At 45.7% G+C, this 6000-nt stretch overlaps 1 protein-coding gene across 1 annotated transcript in view; it reads left to right on the top strand.

Moving 5' to 3' along the window:
- The first annotated feature begins 494 nt into the window (after nucleotides 1-494).
- znf1035 (zinc finger protein 1035) overlaps nucleotides 495-6000 on the top strand; it is a 32322-nt gene continuing 26816 nt past the window's right edge. The window contains exon 1 of the mRNA XM_061716538.1: nucleotides 495-900. The gene's annotated coding sequence lies outside the window, so the exon portion shown is untranslated. The remainder of the gene's footprint in view (nucleotides 901-6000) is intronic.

The following is a 6000-nucleotide window of genomic DNA, read 5'->3' as shown; positions in this document are numbered from 1 at the left end:
TGTAAGTGGACCAGCACTGGAGAGGCTGGCTGCCATTTTAGAGTGAATCTTGCACACAAAATGGTTGTGAGCCACTTATTAACCCTTTACCTGCCGATGGCACCTAGACCCACCGACCGGTGGGTCCGAGTGCCAAAAGGAAAAAGGGCTGCTAGTAAAGGTGGGAAATTGTGGGGGTATGCTTATTAAAGTGTGAAAAGGAGCACTGGGTGAAAAGGAGCACCTCTGTGTGCCGTGGAGCCGGTCTCCCCAGCAGCAGCAGTGCCTTTGTGCCTCGCCGTGGAAGGAGTGCAGGAGGAGCAGCTGCAGAAGGAACCGCGGCGCTGGTCCGGAAGGAGCCGCGCTGCCGCCCCATCAGCCAGTGAGGGGGGGGGAACCATAGAGGGGGGGGAACCAAACACGAAGGGGGGGGACCATAGACGGGGGGGGACCATAGACAGCGAGGGGCGGGATCTCCCGGACTCCCTGCACCTTGTTATTGGTTGTCAGCGGACAGTTGTATAACATGCGCACAAATTCGGGCTCATGGTCCGTAAATGCGCAAAATCGAAAAAAGAAGGTGGAACCAAATCCAGTGCGGCAATCTTAGCCATTACAGGCTAAGCATCCCACGTTGTACTGGGAAAAAAACAAAAAAACAACCAGCGCGGCTTTCCCGACTTGAGCCACCAACATCTGCTTGCAGCCCTTAACAGGGAGGAGAGGAAAAAGAGACGGCATTTCTCCGGGAGGAGAGGAGGGCAACCTCTTTCTCTTTATACTGACAGACAAAGACGACGTGCAGCGTTGGTAAATTGGATCGGTTTAAGCGTCTGTTAATGAGATAGACATGCGGATCGACCACCAACCTCGGAGGATCTCAGTCTGCTCGGCTCCAGAGCAGCGCGGAGACCAGATCTGGTAAGAGCTGCTGCTAACCCGACACCATTATGGCTGATTTATGCTCCCGCGTTAAATCGACGCAGAGCCTACGGCGTAGGGTACGCGGCGACGCGCGCCGTACGGTGCGCGTCGCCGCGTACCCTACGCCGTAGGCTCTGCGTTGATTTAACGCAGAACCATAATTCAGGCTTTAGCTGCTAGTTAGCACCGTGCTACAGGAGGAGCGAGGCTGGTTGGCCACAGATTCGGCCCAGACTGTGTAACATTACAAAAACAAGCGGCTGGAGTCGCACATGCACCGCTGCTGCACTTTGAGGTGTGTTATATTGTGCTGCCGGTGTCCTATCGCCGTGTTTTCATCCTCTGTCCAGACTGACTAAAAGCATCTCTATCATAACACAATCAAGATAAAGGCAAGCTCCCTGCCTCCAGAAAGACACACAATCTAGAGGATTTAAATGCTCATATCTGGTGAAATTATGTAGAACAAAAACACTTAATGGATTTGTTTTATTATAATGTGGACCTGTGTTTACAGTCACGTGTGTATTGTTTTAGGAATTTTAAGAATGATGATGAATTCATGATAATAATAGTATTATTTGTAGTATTTTTCCATTAGGCTATAGTTAGATTATTTGGGGTGATGCACCTTTCCAGAATTTCACTAGTTCTCTGAAGTTTTGATAATGATGTAAACTGATTTGTTGTGGGAAGTGTCTGTGATTTGTCCACTTGTCAGGAAGAATTTTTAGGGTTGTCCCACGGGCTGAGGAAAATGCCATGTTGGAGTCCCTTTTTATATTTATATATATATATATTATTTTTTATTGCCAACAGGTTGTTTTGGCACAGTAGTGGACACTACTTTATGACATGCAGTCTGGTTTTGTAGCTGTCACATATTTTTGATAAGAGTCGGGTGTCATATAGCTATTTGTAATTTTTGTTCCAGAGGATGCAGTTAACTTGAATATTGCTATCAAGAAAAATATGACTTATTGGTAAGCTGATCTAATAGGTTGCACTATATTTTCCCAGCTCCCTCAATGTCCATTGATTGTAGAAACTGTCTAGAGCAGGGGTCTCCAACCCTGGTCCTGGAGAGCACCTATCCAGCATGTTTTAGATCTTTCCCTGCTTCAGCACACCATGATACAAGGAGCTGTGTCAACAACAGAACTGTCCAGACCTTGATGACAAGTTAATGACGACCATTGATTAGAATCAGGTGTGTTCATGCAGGGAGACACCTAAAACATGCTGGATGTGTGCTCTCCAGGACCAGGGTTGGAGACCCCTGGTCTAGAGGAAAGAGAAAATAAGTTAAAAGGGCAGACAGTTGACTGTTTCATCTAATCAAAAACAATGTCAATACTTTATAATGTGTGGACATTACACCTATTATTTATTTAGTTAGTTATTTTGGAGTGTCTGATCTCGGGTCACATTTCATCGTGTGTGTGTGTTTGTCTTTATCTGCAGGCCAGGATTGTGTTACTGACCCTGGCAGTACATCTTTAAATGTTTTGTAATTTGAAAAAATTACATTATATAAATAAGGGGCAATCTCCAGTTTTCAGAACTGAGTCCAACCTCGAGTAACTGAAAAGTGCAGTTCTTTAAATGACCAGTAAATCTATGCATAATTAGGGGTGCACTGTGTGGTGTCAAATGGCTAGCTGTGATTAAAGACCTAACAGAGCAATATCATTCTTATCTTAAACATAAAGTATGGCGTGTTGTGCTGTTTTGTGGTACTGACAGACCTCCACGATGAACTTGGGTTTGGCCTGGAATGGCCCAGGGGATGAAGGTGGCTGGGCCAAAGCACTGGCTGGGGCAGCACCCAGAGCTTCAACATCAGCTGCATGAGCTGAAGTATGAATTCATCCACCAGCAGGGGGGAAGAATGTTTATATTATTTTTTTTAAACCATGTTGAGAGAGTTTATGTAATGCATTCAATTCATTTCTAATATGACTGATTGACAGCTGGCTCAGGCAGTGGCTAGAGATGCACTGATCGATCGGCAACCAATCAGTTTTGATCGGAGTTCTCAAAATAATAGTTCAAAGCAGGCCGATCCGATGACGTTTACAACAACAAACGCGTGCGTTCCCACATCTTAGACCGCGGTCTCCTAAGGGGGCGTGGCAGTAAAGTTTAGTGTAAGGTAAAGTTTAGTCTAAAGGCCCTGACACACCAAGCCGACTGTCGGCCGTCAATGAGCGTCGGTGCGCGTCTGTCGGCCTAGTTTCCCCGGTGTGTCCCGCGTGTCGCCACAGGTCGGCCGCCCGTCGGCATGTCGAATCGGCGTCGGTCATCGGTCAAACAGCTCACTCTGTGATTGGCTGTTCAGGTAGCGAATCAGTGCACGAGAGACATGATTTCACCCATGTAGTGCGGTTTCTTCTTATTTTTCGCCTCCACCTCCTCTTTTCTTCTTCCACAAGCTGAAGGCCGAGGGCTGACAACGCCAGTGCCAATTCTTTATTCTTACGCATTGTGGTAGCGAGAGTGGTGTGGAAATGTGGTATGAATATGAAGCCTATTTGTTTTGTTTACGGCTTCCCAGAGCTTCCGGTTTTCCCTTGTTTTTGAGTGAATACAGACTACCGCTGCCTGCTGGTATGGAGGGGAATTACCTCTCACGCATGCGCAGAACGTACGTGCTAGTTGGCCGTTGGGTGTCGTCTTTGCGGTGTGTCCAAGTGCTTCTTTTTGAGCCCGACCCAGCCCGACACAGGGGGCGCGAGGCGACACAGCAGTCAGCCGACAGCGGGCGACGTCGGGTTGGTGTGTCCTCGGCTTAAGTCTAAGGTAAACTGAGTTTTTGTAGGTTGGCATGAGCTAAGCTTGGCTAAAGGAACTACCTTGTGTATCTGAGGTGTTTATGTGTGTTGTGTATAGTTTTGTCCCCCTGGTTACAGGAAGGGGACCTACAGTTTTATTTATTCATCTGTCCATACTTTTTCTATACCATCTTCATCCTGCTCAGGCCCATGGGGGGTCTGGAGCCTTTCTCAAAGGGGACCTATTATGAAAAACTTGTTTTTTCTTGCTTTAACATACAGTACGTTTACATGCATGTGTGATATGGCTTCTACGAGCCGTTCAGATTCTGCGCCCGTCGTTACGTAACAATGGGCGCAATTTACAGAGGTTGGCCTCCAATGCGAGAAACCATGCGGACAACTAACTCTGGCCGGAACAACAACAACTCCGCCGGCTGGAGCTTCCGCCATTTTTTCGTAGCGGTGTATCGCAACATTCAGGCAGCCAATCAGCACAGTGCCTCATTATCATAGCCTCCCCGCCCACTCAGAATCCTGCATAGATAATGAGGTTAGAGAATGCGATGTTGCAGACATGGCTCAGAGGCTGAATTTCTAATTTATTTAGGTCCCCTTTAACTGTCATCAGGTATGAGGCGAGGTTCACTTTGAGCAGGTCCCCAGTATGCACAGTCATGCACACTCAATCCCCGGCATAACTGCTTGCCTGGTTTTGAACTAGGAGAAAGTCAAGAGTACCTATTGAAAACCCACACAAGCATGAAAACCATGCCGAAGGGCTCCAGACACCTTTACTGTGGTACTGTAAAACCTCACCAAACCACATAGTAGAGAAGTTCTCACTGCACTGAATTTTCATGTATGTATTCTGTTTGAGCGACAGCACGGTGGCTTAGTGGTTAACACTGTTGCCTCACAGCATGAAGGTTCCTGGTTTGACTCCCGGGCCGGGCGGGGGTCTTTCTGTGTGGAGTTTGCATGTTCTCCCCGTGCTTGCGTGGGTATAGAAAATGGATGGATGGATTCCATTTTATTCCTCTGAAAAGTAGCTCATGTGCCAAGATAAAACTCACAAGAGTGATGTGTTGAAAATTATATGTATATGCCACGAGGTCCCCTTTAGACAGATTTCTATTACAAAACACATTAAAAAAAATTCCAATTAGTGCAGGCCTACGCCCTTTCCATTTAATGAATACAGAAAAAATGTTGTAATGTGTAGCCATGCTCCTGTGACATGGAAAAATAGCCTATTGGGCTGACTGGGGTCTTTGATAATACTGTGTCCCTTCTACAGGCACTGCTGGTGAAAATATTCAGAATAGGTAGAAGTCTTGTGCAGATTACTTGATGCGTTAGTCCTACCTGTAGGAAGTGCCCCTGGGACTGTGTGATGATGTTAAAAGTTTGTGCCAAAAGCAAATGTTGTTTTTGCAGAAGGGCAAGGGCATGACCAACCTTACTCTGCCGTTTAATTGAGTATCATGGCATCTTATCCTAACAAGTTGCTGACAATCTGTTTCGCTTTAAATGGACCAGAGTTCGTTTGCTCAGAAAGTCTGGTTAATTTCGGGAGGTGTGAATGCACAATCAAACGCTTTTGCGGATCAAGGAAGCAAACTCTCGTCCACCTAAAAATGTTGATTTTGGTCTGCTTAAAGTGAACCAAAAACAGGAAGCGGACTACAAAGCAGGGGATTGTAGGTAAATATAAACTAATCAAATGGGTGTGTAGTATGTTAGCCAGGAGAAATGGCTTGTGGTCAGACAAGGAGTGATGACAAGGTAAAAGCTCTAATGGATGTATGGTCGGAGGAAAATGTATTACAATCCCTGGTAAACACTTGCAAGGACAAGGAAGTTTGCAGAATAATTAGTGGGAATAGTTGCAGTATTAACCAATAGATAAGCAATGTTTCTGGTTTCTGGTTCACTTAGTCTTCTTCTTCAGTATTTCTTGATGCAGTCCCACTACTGGGTTCGAGGGGAACTACATTTATTCGAAATGTTTTGGTTAATTTCACATTGTGCAATGTGAAAGCAAACATAGACCCAGACGTCTCATGTATGAATTGCGCACCTTTCATACTAAAAGATGGAGGATGCCCAAATCTGAAAAAAAATATATGCACACAGATGTTCAGATGTGTGAATATCCGTGCATACACTTGTTGCACACATTTCCTTGATACATCCCAACTGCTGTGGAATTCAGCATATGATTTTGACCACCTTGTTTTTTCTCATTAATAACAATGCAAATTAGCAGAAATGTGTGGGATGCTTCCGCCTTTTTTCCGTAAACGATGGCAAACACAAA

The sequence above is a fragment of the Cololabis saira genome, chromosome 3 (assembly GCF_033807715.1).
Source record: "Cololabis saira isolate AMF1-May2022 chromosome 3, fColSai1.1, whole genome shotgun sequence".
NCBI lineage: Eukaryota > Metazoa > Chordata > Actinopteri > Beloniformes > Belonidae > Cololabis > Cololabis saira.
The sequence above is the reverse complement of the archived record's forward strand: the minus strand, read 5'-3'. Positions and strand labels throughout refer to the sequence as shown.